Raw genomic sequence first — 22,714 nt, 5'->3', positions numbered from 1 at the left:
CATCGGTATACATTAGCATGATATCGCTTTTAGCTGTTTAAGCCTAAAATTTGGATGATACATTATGTTTTGTTTGAAAAACTAATAAATGATCCCATCAAACAACCGTTCGAGTTCCCGTCCCACCACCGTGTTGTGCCCTTGGGCAAGGCACTTTGCCTCGCTTGCCTCACCCCACCCAGGTGCAATGGGAAGTTGTAGGAGTAGTCACAGTCGTTGTATTGATGAACCCTGCGCTATTTGTAGGCTGCAAACGTGGTTCCGACATATTCTAATGACGGCGGAATAAATGTAACGCGCTTTGAGGCTGTTTACGGCATAAAGCGCTATAAAAATATCAACATTTATTTATTTGCCCGCACAAACTTATATATTTTTTGTGATCCTTACGACCAAACAGATAATTTAATATGATTTTGAGTTTAATTATTGACATCTGCCTAAACATATTATTGGGTCATTTTGAGGATCAAAATAACGCCAGAAAAACAAACCAATTTGTTGGGTAAAATATTTCACCAAATGATATTGGGTACAATTATTTTACTACATTATTGGGTACTTTTTGTCCATTTGTTGGATATATTAGTACAATGCCTTTACCCAGTGGTATTGTGTAATTTTCTAATGGTATTGGGCAATTAAAAAAAAAAAATATGAAGTTCATTGAAACATGAAACAAATTTGATCTGAAACACTATTTGTAAGTTATTCCGATAGGTCTTTGGCTTTCAATACCTAAATTGATTTGCTCTGCACCATGCACACCCTTGGTCAGGGCACCCGATCTACTTTCGACCCCGGGCACCCTGACCCAAAGTTATGCCACTGACTTTTTGTGCGTATTAAGTAGACTGATGAGACGAGAATTACACACGCTTAAACAGCACCACATATTATATTGGCAGGTCTATACGGCAGCAGTCCAAAGGAGGCTGCCTATATTGATATGGTTAATGATGGAGTACAGGATTTGTTTGAAGCAGTTGTTCGGCTTGCCTGGGACAATTGGGTAAGTGCTGTAACAATATCGCTTGATGCGAGAATTCCAGAAACATCATACTGAATCATCCTCCCTTTCCCCAGTTCTCTTTAAAGCCTTAATGTTCGAACTTTTTTCAGAATATACCTTTATTTTTTTCAAAAATCCATGAGCAAACTGTCAAATTCGCCCTATTTGTAGTAAAACAGGATGATTTTCTGTTGGTCCGACATATTATCATAAATTCTCAGGTTATGATAATATGTCGGAACGATCGCAAATCGTAGTTTCCTACGGAGCCACATGTGTGGAGGGAGCATAACCAAACTGGCTCCGTAGGAGACTAGCTCTGAGGCCGCACTCGCCGTCCTAATCCAAAAAGTGCGAGATATTTCGAGTGATCATGGTGATATGAAGTTTATGATGTTGTTTCCAAATGTCCAAATGTATTGGGACCTTTTATAATGATTGCATATTAACTATTTTTTCATTTTGGAAGAAAAAAGAAAAATCTAAAAATTTAACAAGATCGTACATTAAGGCTTTAACTATGTAAAGATACCAAGGTTGGATGGATGGATTGCCTTCAGGAATGAGGGAGGTCTCTTGTAGACATTCTAAGTTGAAATTAATTGACAACAGATATTGAAGTTGTCACCATTTTAATTTGAAGTTCTAATGATAAGAATTAGAAAGCACTGATAGAATATCAAAATGGAAATGTTAATATTGGTAAGAAATTTTCCTTTTAAGATACATGTCTCAATTTTTACATCCAAGGTCATATTTTCAAAACTATTTCATCAAACGAGCCGCGTTTTTAAGCAAATGTCACTAATGATGAGGGATTATTAAAATATGCAATTTATTTGTATCTGATAGAGGAACCTATATCTTTATTATACAGGAAACGGGCAAAGAGGAGTACATCAAGAAAATCCCATTGTGGATGGGCTTTTATGAGGTTAGTACGTGGTAAATTATTGAGAATCCATCATCTATACAGGGTGTATCAAAATGATTTGTACCCGTCAATTTTGAAAAGCCTGTCTCTACCAAATACAATGATGGATACTCTTGAAATGTCCAGAATGTATAGTTTATGACATGTTATATAATTAACCTACAAATTATTTGGATCTTATGTTGAATTTTGATGTGGCAGTATCATCCATTATATCAATGAAAACAGATGGGTACCAATCATTGTGATACAGCTTGCATATGCAGTAGCGATAAAGTGCCCACTCTCCCCAGCAAAAATAAGAAATTAGTACATTTTAATATTTTAGGCAAAGAGAATGACTAATTTTAGACAAATTTTCGGATTTTTAACCACTCTAGAGATATTCCGTGTCCCCCTCCCGATGAAATCCTAGTGACGCCACTTAACACAATATGAATATCATACATGCATGATTGAAGGAAATTTTTGTTTGGAGTTATTATTAGTTGTATCATTTATGAATGTTAAATATAGCAGTATGAGTATATCTTAAAGTCTTCATAAACATGTGGTACTTCACAAGAAACAGCATTTGTTACGGTTTAGAATCTGAATTAAAACATGGGACCAGATACAAATAACTGGGTTGATTTTGAGGCTGTTTTAAAGCTAATTTCCAATGATTTGTATAAACTACACGTGACTATAATATCCAATAGCTTGACCATTCGGGTTGATAGGCCTACCTGTAGGAGTTGTAAGAGTTCATACGGGGTAAATGGATTTTGTGGGTAAGGTTAGTATAAGGGTAGGTTGTACACGTACTATAAAACTATAAGTTATTCTCCTATATTGGATACTAATCAAAATTGGTTTGTGTACACCAATAGAATTGTTTGAAGATAGTCAACGATGGGAAGTCTTTTATTGCATCTGAAGCGGTAAGTTTATAGGAAATAGCATTTTGACGATTTGCAGCACTTGTATTGTTGCCTGCTTACTAGACAATTTCGGCGCGGGAATTTTGAAATTCGCGTGTTGAGACCCGGCTGTTTTTATGGTATATGAGTTTGTTTTAAATAAAACCACGTGATTTGTGCTTGATAATTATCTTTCTAACATAATGTTGTGATTGCCGGAGACATCCTTTAAAATGCATTTTACCCAACTTTTCAGATTTCCTTTGCGGACTACAACATGTTTCACCTCATCAATGTCCTTTTTAAGCTGTTGCCTACTGCTCTCGACAACTTCCAAATATTGAAGGCGTGGTATGACAGGATGAGCCACCGTCCTGGTGTAGCAGAATTTGTGAAGAGTGAAGAAAATCAACACCGTACAGTAATGGGAACACCATACCCGAGTATTTGACACTCTCCCAGAAAGATGATATTGTAACCCATTTCCAGGAACATAGCAAGCTTTTGCCAATAATGATTCCGATAAAGTATAGTTTGACCTATGTGTGACTCGCCATACTGAAGTTATTAATTGTCATATGTTGGTTTTGACAGAGATCAACATCATACATATGCACTAGTTTTCTTTATAATTCTTCTGTCATTGAAAACACTCAAGTAACTTTTCATGATTTTGCGGCAAAAAATATAACAAGAAGGGAAATAAAAAACACATGCGGCGGCTTTGAGACATAACAATTTTATAGCCTAATTTTTTAGCCTAATAAGAGCATGCTAGAATCGCTAAATACTCCTTTCAAGTTGAACAAGGGTATGATTGGCAAAAATGAACAAAAACTACCTTTAAAAAAGACAATGCAGCGAATGAAGATCTAGTCACTCTCAGACTTATGCTCAAATGGAAAATGGTGCTCACTTTATATTTGATATTGATTTTAACTTGTACGAGTCTGGAGAACATGTTAAGAAATGCCAATTAAAACGAAATATGCCCAAATGGGTCCCATGGGGCCGGGACACAGTATAAGAACTTGAAAATACTCTAAATCAAGTCAATTACCTCAAAATGTTCCTCCTAATAGAAAAAGTCAATCATTTCAATAATCTGAGCCGTTTAGTTTTGGAGATATCGGTGAAACAAGTCAAAGATCAACAAACTTTTGAATAGGTCAAATTTTTCAACATCCACCGATCGGGTCAAAATACATAAATAAAATACAAATTCTGCATCTTGATGCAAGGATTCCATCCAAATATTTATAGTTTCCTATAGTATTATAACATGCCATGTACTATGTAGCTGGGATGAAAAGCTGAGAATCAATTGAAAATTTCGACCTTTAGTATTGAAGATATGGATTTTTTTTTTTTTTTTTAAAAAAATCTATGTTAGGTCTTTTTGGGGAAAAAATGTGTATCGTCAATATAAAAGCTCAAAATTTTCAATTGATCACCGGTTTTTCATCACAGCTACATACACTTTAAGAACATATCATTAGCTTTATAGCTTTACTTCTAGGACTCGTAAATATCAAACATTTAAAAAATATCAAATTTTAATAATTCGTTAATATCCAATTCCTTAAGTTTTGGTCACTAGTTTATTTTCATAAATATTTAAATCCAATTGTAAATTTTGGTTTTAATAATAATGTATAATATAAAAAGATATCATATCATGATATACTTGCGACTTAAAAACACTTTGTGATTAAGTTTTTCTTTTGTGTGTGTTTGTTAGCAGGTCTAATGTTAACAAGGTTCCACTGTATGTATAATTATAAAACTCCAATGTGGACAATGAAGCTAAAATATACAATTCAGTCTTATTTGAAAAAAAAAATCACTAACAGGTTCTTTTTGCTGTATAAAGGTTCTTTTGTGCGGTTTGAGGACACCTTTATATATAAAACATGAAAGACACTGCTCACACTGTCAGGGTTTCTATTATAGACACTACCTACACTGACAGTGTTTCTATTTTACTTTGTGTGAATTCTGATGTGGGATGTGAGGCCACATTTTTGCACAAAAACTTTCTCACAATACACACAGAGATAGGGTTTCTCTTTGGTGTGAGTTCTGATGTGTCTTGTAAGTGTACTTTTATCGCCAAAACATTTCTGACAATATTCGCACTGATATGGTTTCTCTTTTGTGTGAGTTCTTGTGTGGGTTCTGAGATTATCCATTCGTGCAAAACATTTCTGGCAATAATCAAAATTATATGGTTTCTCTTTTGTATGAGTTCTGATGTGTTTTGTGAGGTCATCGTTTTGCAGAAAATATTTTTACAATACTCACACTGATATGGTTTATAATTAGTGTGAGTTCGGATGTGTTTTTTAAGTGCACTGTTATTTCCAAAACGTTTTTGACAATAATCACATTGATAAGGTTTCTCTTTGGTGTGAGTTCTGATGTGAGTTTTAAGATCGTAATTCCGAACAAAACTTTTCTGACAATATTCACATATATTTGCTTTTTGAATGGTGTGTGGTTTACAATATCTTTTTATGTCAATACATTAGTTTATAACCATTTTGTGGATGCTCAAATGCCTTTGGAGAACACCATTATTTGCCATGCTTCTATGACAATGCACACAGCCTTGGCATTTATGGGCATGCACATATTTGATCATATGTCTGTCAATATGAGTTTTCCACCTGCCATTATGTAGTAAAGTTGATTGTACAAAATTTACAACTGAATGGGTTCATAAGTCTGACTTTCATTGCTGTTTCCAGATTCTATCCAAGGATAGAATATTCACATCTTACATCCACATGGAGAAGTTGGTCTAAAGAAGCCAACCTACAGTAAAGTGCTCGTTTGGAGCGAGAAGACAAGAAGACAAGACCCCTGCATTGGCTCCTTGCAGTATTTACTCCTGTGCAGTCTTTCAAACAACAGCTCACTAGAGGATGTTCAAAATATCTGAAATATACAAAGAAGTGTACTTTACTAGTACGTGTATGTATCATATTCAGATTTAAATTTATCAAGACTCCAACTATGCTAATTTTAGTGCTCAGTATACAATGAGATTTGGCTCAATAACCCGATCCTCCTCTCAGAACCAACAGTTTGAACTATATATTACTTCTATTGGCTTTTCAGCTATCTCCAACAAAACCCATGCTGTACGTAGTCGGTTAGAAACAACTCTGAAAACTTCTGAATGAATGATACCCGGAGGGGGTTCTCCATGGTTGAAGGTATACGGGGATGTGCCACGGTTTTGGGGTACCTTTTCAGCAATTTTGGTATATCAATGGGTGGGTTTTCAGTGGAGACCAATGCGCCCAATTGGGCGCATTTGGGCAAAGTACCCCTAAAAGAGCCCAATTAGGGCAAATTTGTGTGCTTTTTGGGTGTTTTTTGTGGAAAATTGGTATACTGATGGGTGACAAAATCAGCAAAAAGTAGGTATAGAGAAAGTCAGCATCCGAAAGTCTGCGTGGCACATCCCCGTAACATTTTTTTGGAAGACCCCCGGAATGATAGCAAGAGAATCTTAGTACTAGAAATGAGTAGAACATATACCGTAGGTGTTACATAGCTGTAGTTATCTTTAGAGATATATTTTTATAAAAAATTTGCAACTTACATTTAAAAAAGGAAAACATTTCTAGATTTATAATGATGTATATTCACCGGTTGACGCCGGTTGACCCGGTGAAAGCGCTCCGGTGAGTGTACTAAAATGGAGTAGCGTAGAAGTCTAAAATTGCTTCCTATTTCTAGATTTATAAACACTTTTATAAAGAGAAAATTACAAAATGACCAATTTTTCATAAAAATGGAAAGTACAGTTTATCTCCAGACTATACAAACATATTGTGCTGCAGTTTGTGCCCGAACAAGAGGATATGTTCTTAAATAACAACCAGATTTCATTGACATTGGTCATCAACTTCTGGAGACATTTAAATTACAGTGTGCAAGGGAGGGGATCATTTTGACAGAGAGAATGAATATAATTCTGTTTCAAAAGTTCATCGTCAAAGATAGTAGTTCTCTACGTCACTCCCAACAAGCACACAGAATATACTGGAGACAACCAAATACTGTGTTTAATTTTCGTGTTATTGACTTATTGCTATACTACAGTCAGATTATCATTAGGAAGTTACATGATTGCAAGGCACATTGTACAAGAAGAATACATGTAAGTCCAAGTGGAAATGCATCTTAATTTATTTTTGGGCAATTGTACCATTCAAATATACCGATCTATAAAATATAATGCTTGTGATATAATAATAAACAAAAACAGAGTTTTGACAAGAAAGGATGAGCGGATCACAAGTGTCGCCTGCCCTAATACAAGTAGAGTTATTTTGTTTGTTTTTTGCCGTTATAACAATACATAGATGAAATGTGTACAAAATAATTCCGCAATGAGAAATAGTAAACTGAAGTGCGCAGTTTAAGTGCAAAGAAATCCAATGTATTTGCAATATTTTCTTGATTTAGTTGTATTTTCCCCAGTTTTTGACCACATTGGTGTATAATCATGTGAAATTGTAGCCTACTTTGTAGAGACCGGCCTATAAAATTCTGTGATAAAAATGCCAGTATGTCCTAGACCAACCCAGATGTTGCTGATCGATCTTTAATGTTATATCAATTAATAGATATGCGTGCCATCATTTTTTCAAACAAAAGCACTGAAAACCCAAACTTGTTAAAAGTGATATAGAGAGTCTCAATGCGCATAAAGCGGAAAACTTCTTTGGCCCCCCTTTCGAACCACCTAAAAGCCTTTTGGCCCCCCCTCTTTTAAGGTCCAAAACTTTTTTGGCCCCCACCAAAGTATTTATGAACACTCCCTTACAGAATAAAAGTTAGGATTTTGTCTTTTGCCTATCCAATATCGTGTCATAATGGATGGGCTGGGCAATATTTTGAGTAGTACTACGATCTTTTATTCTCATTCTTATTCAGTTCCCGATTCAGTTTAATATAATTTTTATATTGCTAAATTAAAAATTGATATTAGAGGTTTGTTTTTTGATGGATCATTCATTATACCACAATCTTTACTCAAAAACGTCTTTGATTTAAAAAAAAAACATTTTTTAATTTGATAAAGTGAATCCTCTCGGCCCTTTACACAGTACGCAAAAACAAATACCCTTAAATCCCATGACACGAAAACAAGTAGACCAAATCGCAGCTTTCCATTACGGATGGTGCAAGAAATATGTGTACTCCTTGGTGGTGAATTATTGGGTGGGGGGGTTTAGCGGGTCGAAAGGAGGAAAGCGATTTTTGGCAGATATATTTTGCGCACCGGTCTGATGTTACGTCCAAGAAAACATTCAAATATGCAATATGCGCTCGCATAGCACGATTAGATAATTAACATTTGGGCTCCCAATAATCTGGCATGTTTAGGGGATCAATGATATTTTGGCATGTCGAAAGGAGCATGATTGTTTGGCACGGCTGAAAGAATTTTACAGGCCATTTTGAGATTTGGTCACCCGGTGTATACATAATTATTGCACAGCTCCTTAGGACAAAACTTTGAAAAGTCTAACGATAAATTCAACACTTACATAATTTGCCTTTTAATTGGAAAAGGGGATTTCCCAAAGAATAACCGTGATTGAATGAACATGACCTTGCAAACATGGGCAACAATAATAGGTATTTACATGTGAAAGGTAAGTGTAATATGGCAATAGGATAACAAATGAACATTATATGGTTGAATAAACTCAGTATACAATTATTGTACTAAAATGCTGTTCATGACAAGGTGTCGCATCAATTCACGTAATATTGTTTCAGTCACAGAATTTGAGAATTCTGTGGTTTCAGTACAGTTTTCTCTTTCTTTATCTTAATTTCAAACAATTATGATTACATGATATTGGATAATTATATCGAGATCGAATATACTATTTTACCACATCGTGCGGGCAATTCGTCACTTTGTTCTGAATATTATTAATATCGAAGAGCTCAGACGGCTTTCAGATGATTGTACAGTCCTTGTTTCTGCTAACCCTGAGGGTTAGTGTGATTGCGTTTCTTGTTTTTAGCGGACGCTTTCCGTTCATATTTGGACAGCTATCAGTAATTATTGTCTTAGGGACACCTTCAATTCCAACGGAAGGCAACCTCTTCGAACTGGATTGTCTAATTGCTGGTTTTCATCTTACCAGTGACTATGGTATACTGTGGACGCTGGACGGTCGATACTTAGTATGGAGCCAAAGTGGGGTTGCTACTGATTTAGATATGACCGGTGATTTCACGTGGAGAGAAATCAGTGATATTAATGTAAGTTATCATTTTTATCTAACCGTAAATTCCTTTACAAGGCAGCACAATGGAGGTTACAAGTGTCTCTTAGTACAAGGTACTATCATGAATTATGTTGTAGTAGCATCTGCAATCACATATGTAAATATGCATGCCAGCAGTGCTCCCGAATACTTTCCTGATCAGGAATGGCCAAAATGTTATCCACAAGAAGGAAACTTTAGAGCACTTATATACACAAATATAACCATTAAATGTACATCAACTCCTGGAAGCCCACTTGTGACACTCAAACTGTTCCGTGATGGCTTTTTGCTTTCAAATACGATACCTCAAGTAAACAGCAGCATAATTGAACGTATTTATACATTTACCGTTGCGGCTTTCGACCATGGTCATTGCTATCAATGCCAGATACTTGATCCTACCGGTAGATCAAGAAATTGCAACTTTGGTGTTCTTCATGTTCAGCTGTTTCAAAAAGACAATTTCAAGGTAGTAGAAGGAACTGATGTTGTTATAAATTGCGCTGCAGGTTTACAACACAAAATAATGTGGGAGACTAACCCTGAGATTCAATCTTCACGACTAGATAATTCTGAGCCAAATCTACTGAGAATCACAAATATGCAAATGAGCGATAATGACACGCAAGTAACCTGCATCATAACTGATATAGTAGGATATGACCTCCGAGATGAGTTCATACTTATACATATTCAACACGAGATTACTACAGATTCAATCACAAAAGTTGCAGAAGATCTACATGCTTCGTCCACAATCCCAGATGATATTACCCCAACAACATCATCACATACAAGAAAGTCATATTTTACTGTCTCTTCAACAAACAATATTGGCTCTGTGACAGATATAGGAGAGGAAAATGAAAAAGTGAGCGCTTCGATTATCGGCACAGTCATTGGAGTATGAGTTGGCGTATTCACCATAGCGTTTTTGCTCGGTATATGTGGCGGTATATTCTGTTATCGTAAATTGAAACGGAATAATACGAATGACAATGATCAAGTGATAATTACGAATGACAATTCAACAGTCCAAGATGTTTACATCGGATTGAGCAAGCGTGACATTGGATCTCAGGAGTACGCCTCTTTGCAAAACACCAACCAAGTTTCAGACACTCAAAATATCACACCTGCCAATGGGACGGATTCCTATGCAGACCTCAATCTTGATGAAGTAAAGCAATCAGAATATGCTACCCTGAATGCAACATCTGTCAATCACGAGACTGTGGTAGATCAACCAACTCACGACTATGTTAACATTGATCAAAAGAAACAAGTTGCGGCTTATGAGGATAGAATAGTTCCTCAAATCGACACCACTTATGTAAATGTTAAATAGGATCTATTCGTCTGATCAGTTGTTAACGCCTTCGTGATATTTTACAGTTATTTGTACATTTATTGCATGCGATAAATTTGTAAAAAAATAATTATATTATTAAAAATGATTAGACCAATGAGCCTTTGCGAATGTAAACACGTAATAAGAATGTACAGTTCCTTGATAACATTAATTAAGCTACAAATATATCTAATGCCAATTATTTTAATACTATTTGTCTAAGGTGTCAGAGTAATTCTGTAAAAACAATTATTATTGCGATTTGGTGACTTGTACAAATAATGTTGTAAGTCATAACCAAACACAATACTGAATACCATATTTCTAAGAGAAATTATCTCAGCACTTTAGAAAATGGAAGTTAATTAATGGGTGGAACAAGATTGTAAAGGTATTTTGTTGTAATAGAGATTCATGTTGGCCTAGTTTCATGTCAAGTGGACTTACGTTCTTCTTGCGCTCAGGTCTTCAATTGCAAGATACAAGATACAAGATATTTTATTTTCCCATAATTCACATGAAATCACACAGTATATATTTTAAAAAACAAAGGCAATATCAAACAAACGAATTATGGAGGGGATGACCAGAAGGCCAATAAGGCCAGAGGAAGTCACCCCCTTAACAAAGAAATGTTACCATCAAAAAAAGTAAAAACAAAACAAAGCATAACAAACAAACGAGAAACACAATGCTCAAGAATTAATCATATTTTGAGATCAAGTCACGTTTATATATCTTACGGAAATGTTTCAATGAATTTGCCGTTTTATTGAATTTGGCAATGAATTCCATAATATTGGACCAGCAGTACGAATGGCATGGTCAGTAAATGTTTTGTTGTTCTTCATTAAGTTGAATTTATCTGCGTTTCTCGTTTGGTAATTATGAATATTGGAACGTAGTGTAAAGAAGCCATCAAATACGCCCGGTAATTCATTATTACTGTACTTGTACATAAATACCCCCAAAGGGCGTAGGTAAGCGTTGGTAAGCAAAAGTGATTAACGGAAACGAGTAAAAAAAGCAAATGAAAAAAAAAGAAAATGACAATGTAAAAATAAGAGGCAAACATGAAATATGAATTTAATTTGCATTGAGTGCTATATCTTGGATAGTATGTTATCACGTGTCTAAAAATTAATATCTACAGGGTGTCCCAAAAAAAGAGGCCCCTCATTGCGCCATCTTTTTCTCCAATTTATGAAAAGTTGATTAAAATTATTTTGGTCTGTAAAGAAACCTGTTATCGTTAGCTTTAATAAACCGAAACAATAATTTCAATCGGCTCACAACTTTTGAAGATATGCCCTTTTGAATAAAAGTACCTGTTTTTCACTCTGTCCACGGATAGCAAACAGAGTGGTTGGGATGGCCCATGCTGTGGAGTGGCCTGATAGCTGCACGATCACCAGACCTCACACCACTGGATTTTTTTTCCTTTATGGCAATATCCAAGATCTTCGCAAACGTATTACTGAATGCATTTGCAAGTATCCGGCGCACAAGGATGGTACGCAATGCAATTGATGCAATGAGGACCAGGGCTGAAACCTGTATTCGCCAAGGAGGCAACCAGGTAGAGGACAGAGCAGCACAGTAAACAGTAAAGACAAACCAAACAGCCTTTTAGGGCTACCTTTTATCCTAAAAAGAAGAATGACTTATGTTGTAAGTAAAAAAAAAAGAAAGCAAGAAACAACAAAGTAAGAAAGTAAGAAACATAATAAAACAAAAAGGCATAAATAACCAAGAAAAACTAAGTAATTGCAAGTAAAGCAAAAGAAGTCTCATTCGGCATCCATTTTACCCACAAATTAATGACACTATTAACAAAATCCATTGCCCATAAACCCACCGGTAAAGCCCATTCCATAAATAAAGTTATTTTATAAAGTTATCATTGAGGAATGTTTGATATTCATGCATGGTATGTGTACTCCTTTCAATCTTTGAAGTAGCCAAACCTTCTCCGTGGACAGAGTGAAAAACAGGTACATTTCTTTAAAAGAGCATAACTTCAAAAGTTGTGAGCCGATAGATAATTGTTTTGGTTTATTCAAGCTAACGACTCAAAGTTTTTTTACATACCAAAATATATTTGATCAACTTTTCAGAAATAGGAGAAAAAGAGGGCACAATGAGGGGCCTCTTTTTATTGGGACACCCTGTATGGCAAAATGTGTCAGGTTTTCATCAAGTGGCCGCAATCATGGTATGTTCTTTACAGTCAGCCACCTGGACAACTGATTCTTTAGAAATGCTTAGTCGCGCTAAAAGTCGATCGATACATGTTAAAATCAGCACAATTCAGAGATACACCTTTTGCTATGAAATTAATTTTCTCGGTCAAATATAAAGCAATAAGCATTTAATGTCAGTTAAAAACTTGGTGCTTGGATATACATTTTTTTTAAAAATCCTGGTGTTAAAATTAAGCATCAAATTGTGTCTTTTAGTGTGATATTTTTGATTTTTATAGGCCTTGAATTCGCCCGCGAGCTTTTTACGTAATTCATGTTTTAGCGTCTCAAACTAATATAGTTTGCTAAAGAAAGATATTTCCCACCCCTGTAAGGCACATCGTGTGGGTCTATATGTTATAGTTTTGTCAGAATTTCCGTTTTTGTTTTACCCTTTTTCCCTTCATGCTCCGAAAATGTCTAACTCAGTACTTTTATCTCGAGAGCAACCAGCAGAAATAGTCGATATTTCCTTTGTTGTTTATCCAGGTCAATTTTCCATTGAAAGCAAATTGCCCGACCAGCGATTTGGTAGCCCAAATCCCCAATTAAGTGTTCTGGTTAAACATGATCAGTAGGAGCGCTATACGCCTGGGAATTTCTTTGCTATATTGAAGTTTTAGCAACACTGTAGCCATGCCGGTATTCCTATTAAACCCAGGGATATCGATCCACAATGCTAGTATTAGCCTTAGATTTCACGCGTTGATTTTGAAAAATGGTCAGCCGGCAGTAAAAATGGTGAAATGAAAACGCAAATTCTGACAAAACTATGATATATCGCTCACGGTGATGTGCGTTAGAAAGTTGGGAAAAATCCTTCATTAGCGAACTATCTTACTTTGAAAAGCCAAAAGGTTGATCCAAAAAAAGGCTCGCGGGCAGAGTTTAAGCCTATCAAAATCGAAAGTCTTACACTAAATGACTAAATTTCACGCCTAAGTTTAACACTAGAATTTGAAAAAAAATACAGTATCAAGCACTACAATTTTTCCTGACATTTACTGAAAAAATGAAAATGATTGCTTTTCATTTGGCCGAGAAAATTAATTTTACATCGAAAAGGTGTAACTAAAAATTCAACACCAAATTCGATCGTTTGTATTGCCTCATTAAATGACTGAGTGAGCCTTGCATAACAAAAGAATCGGTTGTCCAGGATGCTAACTGTTTAACGATTTTACATTTTCGTACCTTTTAATTTCCCCCAAATTGCCTCTGCCTTGTAGAAATATTACAAGGAGTCATGTTAAACATCAAGCGTGTGGATCGGATTCCAAATGAAACCATCTACAATCTGACCAACACCACTCCACTGGTTGCCAGAGTCAAGATTCATCAACTCAAATTTCTCGGCCATATACTGCGTCTTCCTGGGAGATACTGAAGGGATGCTGCAGCCAAACAAAATTCTTTCGCTTGCCCAAGATCGCAAAAATTGGAGAAAGCTTGTAGTCGCCTGCTCCGCAGCCGACTGATGATAATGATGTAGAAATATTATTGTATAATACACGTAATTTTAGTTCCTCAGAACAACGTCTAACTATCATATTCTCAAGTTCAAAGCCCTCTATCGATTTGATTTTTACACCATATAAAGCCTTAACATGCAAGTTGTATAACAATCACACAGTGATGATATTGCACCTGTAGACGAGTCGCCTCGACACGTAAATCCTTCAAGTTGGCTAGTTTTCTACTCTACAATGTCTTGTTTCTAGCGATACCATGGACCATCCGAAGAGTCACTGAACTCAGTTCAAGGTATGTTGGTACTTATAATGCCAATAATGAATGTAATTAGTAAGTCTGAAATTAGATTTAGGTAATTTGGAAATGCACTACTCTTGCGTCATTGGTTGGAATAATCTTCAAAAGACGAATCCAACGAGCCAAGTGATGGTCAGAATTCAGTCGGCCATTACTGGGTCCCGTCTGCACCAAACTGGTGGTGTTGTTACTACCCAATTGGGTGGATTAAATCCACTTAAAATCGATGTTGAATTGTATTGTGTTGTAAACTTTCATCATTCTTTTGTCTACGTGTAACACGGGTGATGGAATGCAGTTTAATATCCCCGCCAAGGCCACATCAGTTTACATTTTAGGTGGGATAGACCTACGGGGGGACCCAGCTATGGCTACCATTGAGGTGTAGGAATGCGTGAAAATGGATTCGTCTGTAGGAACTACTACTAGTATCAGTGATCCTCCGCATAAGGATAAGTCATTAAAATGAGGTCCCGGGTTCAATCCCCGGAAGTGGCGACTTTTTGGAGTATTGACTCGGGAAAAAAGACTGAATTTATAGCTGAACATCTGTTGAATAATTTCATATTTCTAGTTCATTAATAATTAATTATGAATGAATGAATGAATAAATGAATCATTGATATTAATAGTCAATAATCTTTTATTAAGTAGCTAATTGATCCATTAATTAATTAATTAATTAATTGATTAATTTAAGGTACATTTATAAATACAGTAAGCCAAAGAATTAAGGTACCAGTTGTGTTCACCCCTGTACATCCTAAATAAAGACAAATAAAGACCTTATTTGTTGAAATTGGTTGAGAATAAAAGAAACGGTGATCTAAAAACCTAATGAAGAAACGAAATCAAAAGTTGCACTTTCGTGTTCTAATCAATAAAAGCACGATGCTAGTTGTAACGTGCTAATCAATGGAAGCGCAGCGCTAATTCTCTTGTTCACGAACGCATTGTGTACAAATCAATAGGGCATTTAGTGCAGAAACTGCAACTTTTAAATTGGTATCTTCCTTGGGTTTTGGGATCACCGTGTCTTTATTTCTTGACCAATATCAACGAATGAGGTCTTAAATTCGAGCTAAAAGATGCAGCTATTGGCGGCTGATTCCAATTAAGACATATCTGTCTTTGTTTAGGATATGCAGGAGGTGAACATAACTGGTACCTTAATTTTTGGCTTACTGTAGAACTCTCAGTGGCAGAGCGCGATTCAAGTCAAATAATCAGTATTATTCATGTGCTCTAAAGAATTCAATTGAAACTCAATGGTACAAAAATAAAATATAAAAGTAAAAATAATATCAGGTAAATTTTATTGTCCATTTCAATGTGACATTAAGTGCTAAACCCTTCTCAAACTCAATGAATGATTAGCGATTGGATCTAACAATTAGCGGCATAAACATCATAATCTGTAAAATCACATTATGATGTGATACATTATGCGTTTCAAATTAAATATCAGAAAAATACGAAGCTCTTTAAATTGTGATTATTGCGATATAGAGTGTTTCGTGAGTTTGCAACTAACTTAACAAGTTAGCGATATCATCATCATTTATCATCATCGTCAATACTCTACAATTATTTGTTTTACCTTGTCTGAGGTCGGTTATGACGTAAGCAGAATTGCACTGGTGTTTTTTCTCTACACGGGAAGATCAATGCGAACTCCTTGGATGCGGATCAATGTGATCTCTTCTTGTGCGCGACAGTGCGCACAAACGTACACCAATGCACTTATAAATGAAAGACAGAGAAAAAAAGACTATAGTCTATTATGTACCTCGAGTCACCGGCACTAGTTTTGAAGTTCAGCGTGTGCTGCGTTGGCTTAGCGTGGTTTCTTGCGTGTACATATGCGTCATGTTGATCGCGCGCGTAAAAGTATGTACACGCACAAAGTAACGCTAAGCTAACGCAGAAAACACTGAACTTCAAAGCTAGTGCCGGTGACTCGAGGTAGATATATAGACTATAGTTCGCGTCTGAAATTCTGACAACTAGACAGAAAATGCCGAAATGCGCATGGAGGCAACCTTTGCCCTGATGTCAGACGCGAACAAGTTTTTTTTTATCTCTGTCTTTCATTATAAAAAAACACACAAAAAAACTCCAACGCAATGACTACGCGGTCATTTCCAGAATATGGATCACGCATTGATGCATTTTCGCTCTCATATACAGATGTATGAAGTCACCCAGTGCTTTTGTTGGATAATAAAGGTTAGTTGATAAATTGTATTGCTAGTGCAGCACTTCAGATTTTTTTACTAGGCAATTTTACACTGTCGTCATACGTATATTGTATTGTTTTGCCTTTCTTGTAGACATACTGCTTCAATTAAATCGGTGACTCCATAGTGTAAGGGTCCATTGGATATTGTAATGGAGACGTTGAAAGTAATGCTTGTCATCCTTTGCGTAGTATTTGAGATACTTGGACCGCTTGATGGTAGGCTCAGATTTTTCGTAAAATCAATATGACTCTTTCATGATATTTGAATTCAGTTGTGTGTGCACATTGGTGTAAAGAAATGTATAGACGAATCCAACGAGCCAAGTCATGGTCAGGATTTGGTCGGCCATTTTTGGATCCCCGCATGCACCAAACAGGTGTTGTGAGTGCCCAATTGGGTGGATTAAACCCGCTGTAAATTCGACGTTAGATTCCTTTGTGCTGTAAACTGTCATCATTCTTTTGTCTACGTGTACCACGGGTGATAGAATGCAGTTTAAAATACCCTCCAAGGCCGCATCATTTCACATTTTAGGTGAGATAGAGCCGACGGGGACCCAGCTAATGGCTGCCATTGAGGTGTAGGAATGCGTGAAATTGGATTCGTCTATACTCAAAATTTTCAATTCAATGGAATTAACAAAGAACAACCAATATTCCCCCTTCTTCCAGCGTCAACATGTGGGAATGGAGAGTACGCTTGTGATACAGGCAATCAGTGCGTCCATTGGAGCGCTCAATGTGAATTTGTTAGTTATTTACATGGATACGATGGTTTTGAACAATGTATTGATAAATCCGATGATCAAAATTGCGGTAAGTTATCATGCCTTTCAGTCATCATTATGTATGTTAAAATAAAGACGTGTGCTGAAGAAGTGCACAGTGTTCAATTTCCAGTACTCGCTCTTAGTGGCGACTTGTATTGTGTTGTGTTGTATTGTATTGTATTGTACCGTATTGTATTGTATTGTATTGTATTGTATTGTATTGTATTGTATTGTATTGTATTGTATTATATTGTATTGTATTCAATTGACAACATAATGTAGATTTATTTCAGAGTTCCGCTAGCTTTCCCTGTGGTATATTTAGAATCGGCTGTAAGAACCATGAGAGCACTTCGTCCTTCAGTTAAGAAATAAGTAGGGAGCAGGGGCAATAGAAAATTTTCAGGGATAAAATTAGGATGGCCAAGAGTAAAGTGTCCTTAAAATGCCTAAAAATAGGACAAAAAATAAAAAAATAGGACGAAAATTGTCTTTGCCCCCACTAAAAATCCTTACTACGCTGATGGAGTTAATCTGTGACTGGCCCAATCCGTATGGGTACTGTTTTGATATATCTTAATACTGACATGATAAGCATTGTAAGGTTTTTCTTCTTGAGAAATAAAGGATTTCTCTGAACTGGTTTTAGTTTGTTTTTCGAAATTCCGAATGTAACATTTTTTTGTGACACGCCCTGTATACTATCACTGGATAGTGTGGATCAGATCCGAATAATACATGTCAGGATTAATATTTATTGCACTCTTGTTGAGATGCGAACACATATTCGATTAGTGATTATCTTATACTTTAATATTCCAATTCACTTTTGACAGTATGTAAGACCGAACGTTTCAACTTAGCCCCAGGAGAATCAGGAAACATATCATCACCAGGGTATCCGAGGTACTACAGCGACAACCTGCAGTGTCTGTGGTTCTTCACGTCGCATGGAGATGGTAGTTTTGTTATAACTTTCTTTGACTTTATCGTGTTTCCGAAAACGGGAGATGTTTTCCGCTTCGGAAGAGGGCCGAATGTGACACGTGATGAGAGGATATGGTTTGGAAATAGTATCCTACCATCCGGTAGTATGTTTGCATTAGAAGAACGACACATATGGATGGAGTTCGTAACAGATCGCGTGTATCGCCAGAGAGGTTTCATGATACAAGTAGAAATGCTTGCATTAAATCGTAAGTCTTGCTTATTAGAAACGCATCAAATCATCCACCAATCATTTCATTGTACGATACACTCTGAGATATACAATTCAAACTAATCATATGCATTAAACAAAATCTTAAAACCTGTCGATGTCTTAGTATTGTTTACGAAAATAACGAAGTCTATTAAATTAATGTAATTGATGAGGTACAATATGCATTCTCAATATCAAACAAACAACGTTCCTCGTGACACACAAGTGATTTATCAAAAACTTTTTTTCAAAGAGGCAATACATTATTCATAATATTTTATTTTACTATACTAACTATAATTTATACAGCTCCGTGTAATTCTGATAATTTTCTATGCACAAGTGGAATTGCTTGCATAGATGGAGTTTTCAGATGCACTCAAAATTGTGCCTTGGGCAATCACAGTTGCGGTGAGTATCGCGCAAGTTTGATCATGAGACGGACTATGCGTCTGTTTGAACACTCTGGTCAAGAAAATGCGATATTTCTAATTGATTAAATTATAAAAACCAAAAGATAAATAAAGTATATCCACTCCTCTCCTCAGCTAAAAGTCGTAAATATAATTGAATATATGAATACAAAACCCACCCAAGTCCATACGTTGGCCAAATTGAGTTAAGCATGGGAAATTGTTGCTATACATAGGCCTGTCATATGTATGAAAGAACAACTCAAATTCATCATCTGTGTCTATTGAGCATGTGAGAAATAGCATGTATGAAAGAACCACCCAATTCCGTGATTTGAGTCTTGTAACACATTGTTTGAAATCCAGTATGTATAAAAGTCCACTTGTAACACATTCATTGCTGGAAAGTGACTTTTGAAAAAAAAAAAAGGTTTAATAAAGGAACGTGTGTGGTTTATATTACATGGCAGAATGCTTATCAACATTATACATACCTGTGTGCTTTATTTTGTTATTATCTGACTAGTGGTAATCTCATTCCAACGTTGTTGTCTTTGTATATGATTCAAAAAACCATCCAAAAGTCCAAAAGTTCAAAATTGAAAATGAACCCTTCAAAGTCCCTGAAATACTAATCGTCATACTTTATACAGTTTAATCCACTCATTTGCACCTAAAACTTACCATATTGACCAGGTAAATCGAACTTAAGGAATTAAAATGATACACAGGTTTTTCTCTCAAAATCACTTCCCATGGACTTGGGTGGGTTTTGTATTCATGTATTCAATTGTTTGTAACCTTTCGTTCAGTTCTATGTACCAACGACGATTTCTGGTGTGCTAAGTATGGATCTGGATGCGTTGATCAGTCCATGGTCTGCGATGGTCAGTGGCAATGCATAGATGGGTCTGATGAGTGGGGATGCTGTGAGTACATGTATAATTCATGATGTCCATTATATACATCTAAAATTAATATTTTCTTCTGACTTGTAAAAAGTGAAGCACGTTATATAGTATAGTTGCTGACATGCTGATGTGCTTGAAAGGTCACCAAATGTATGGCAAGTCCGCGTCACAATGTTGTCGAATATGTGTTTTTCATTATAATAAAGGCTTAATGTCTGACAACTCGTCGAAAAGAAAACATAATGTCCGTGTCACAACTTCGTGTCATAACCGTTAATTGAAGTTAAACTATTCTGAAGGGCGGGTCTATTGCAAAAACAACATCATATCATTGGCAAGCTAATATTATGAGGACAATGAAAATGACTCCTTTTTTGAGAAAATAAGACGTTTAAAATTGATATTCCGCAAAAACCAACTTAAGCGGTGAGTTCTTTCGAACGAGACAGATTTGGCCTAGAAAAACGGTGGCGTCATGAAATGAGATGTGCCCGCTTTGAGAAAAGGGACTATAAACGCTCTCAATGGACAGAACGTATACTGTTGTTGTTCAAAGAAAAAAAAAATCCAAATTAAGTATTACAAATTTAATGGTTTTTAAACATATGGATAAAATCAGCCGCTTCTTTTTTTAAATATATATTAGACAGTTGTGATATTACAATTCATATGTATATCAATATCATGAGAAATATTAGGCCTAAAAAATAAATACATAATTTGAACTTAGAATTTCATCTGAGACTAGCATATAAACCGTGTTAAGGCTACATGCTCTCTTTGGTTGACATTTTTGGCGGGAAATAATCCCGCCAAAACATTAAAGTAATCTTTTCCCACAACTAAATATCATAGTCAGGAAATTAATGATGCATCTGGTAGCTTAGATCATAACTTTCATTATACTTATAGTTGCAATTATCCCAGAAAATTCTTGATTTGTTTTTACAGTGTCTTGAATTGTCGATGTTTTTGATCAAAAAAACATCACTCGGTGTATTTTGAAATTCGAGGCATTAACTCTTCTCAAATTAGCCCCAAATCATAATTTATTATATGCACGTTTAGCAAACACCAATGGGAATAATTGGACGTTGTTTGCGGAGCCTAAATTTGGTTTGATTTTATTTCACAATAATTCTAAGGTGAAAATTTTGACCTGACATTTCCTTTTTGGATTTCCAATTTAAATTCATTGATATGTGATATTTTACCTTTCTGCAACACTTCCCGGTATCATCAAGCATCTGCTGATAACCAACATTTTAGCTGAAAACAGTCCCTTCCTATCATTTTTGAACAAAATATGCTTCAAAAGTGCGTACGCTACGCGTATAAACTGGCACAGCGAGGTAATGAAAAAAGCTATTTACTGTGGGGTATCTATTGTAAGCTATTGGGGGGTAGGCATATAGTATATCTTCCCGCAAGTGACATAAGGGCGGTATATTCAAACGCTATTGTCTGGATCATTGAGTATCGATTACGCACGTATACATGCAACACGGGTGTGTGTGGTCCTCCCCAGGTTTTGACATGAATTACAAATGATGTCGTGAATGACCCAGCGTTTTCATTTTATTATTACTAAATTAATCGTCGTTTATCACGAGTCCTAAGATCGTACCAGTTCAATTCATCAAAATTAATTTGTATTAAATGAAAAACAAACAGACAAGTAGATATATGTCTTTCTATGACCGTATTCCTACCAAAATCTGATTTTCAATACACTAGAAACGTGTTGATATGTATATCTTTTAAAATCGCTGAATGTTAACCACAGTCACCGTGGCACAGTAGGCATCTTTAGCATTCATAGTGCAATTGGCAGTGGTTCGAACCCCGGTGAAAATTTTTGTATTTTTTATTCTTTTTACTAATGCGCCGTGCCGTTTTTCAAACACGCCCCTGAATGAAATTGATGGGCAAGTACCCTTAAGTCCACAAACTCATGTATCTGATTTCCCTGTATATTACAATGCTATAGTTTCAGTTGGATGAAATATTACAAAGCAAACGCATAGTAACAATACTGTTGTTCCCGAAAGGAGAACAATAGTGTGCATATTGTTATGCAGCATTGTTATGGTAAGTGATAGTACAACTCATTGTCGCTAATGTCAAACCTGTCAAAGTGATTGTGATTGTATGATGAGAGCATGATAAAGTGCCCGCTTCATTTACCTACGTCATCAGCCAAACGGGGGGAGAACACGTACGCTTCAAACGTACCACACAATTTCTCCTTTTTCAGGAGAAATACGCACAAAAAATTGCAACAAATGTCAATTTGTAATGTAATAATTATTCTCTTCGAATAGAGATCAACTTGTTTTTGCAATAGACCTGCCCTTTAAGAGTACTTAACATTATAATAATTTGTTATAAAGTTTCAGAACAATGCGACCAAAAATGGATCAATATGGCGGCTGGCGAAGTTATATATCTCACTACACCTTTTTACCCCGACTACTACGAAGCAAACATGAACTGCACGTGGTATTTCACGGCTTCGGACATCAATAATGTATATTCGATAGATTTCATCCAACAATGGCTGGTACCGTTGGATTATATCACTATCGGCAAAACTCATAATGTGATACAAGAAAACATTATCAGGAGGTATTCAAATATATACGTTCCAGTTTCGG

General features: G+C 35.9%; 1 long non-coding RNA gene across 1 annotated transcript; it reads left to right on the top strand.

Annotated features, from left to right (window-relative positions):
- The first annotated feature begins 19,042 nt into the window (after positions 1 to 19,042).
- LOC140156389 (uncharacterized) lies at positions 19,043 to 22,575 on the top strand. Its single transcript, XR_011859547.1, has 3 exons — positions 19,043 to 19,144; positions 19,959 to 20,075; positions 22,451 to 22,575. It is a non-coding gene; the product is annotated as an uncharacterized lncRNA (long non-coding RNA).
- Positions 22,576 to 22,714: the final 139 nt, after the last annotated feature.

The sequence above is a fragment of the Amphiura filiformis genome, chromosome 7 (assembly GCF_039555335.1).
Source record: "Amphiura filiformis chromosome 7, Afil_fr2py, whole genome shotgun sequence".
NCBI lineage: Eukaryota > Metazoa > Echinodermata > Ophiuroidea > Amphilepidida > Amphiuridae > Amphiura > Amphiura filiformis.
This window is presented reverse-complemented; position numbering and strand designations above follow the sequence as displayed.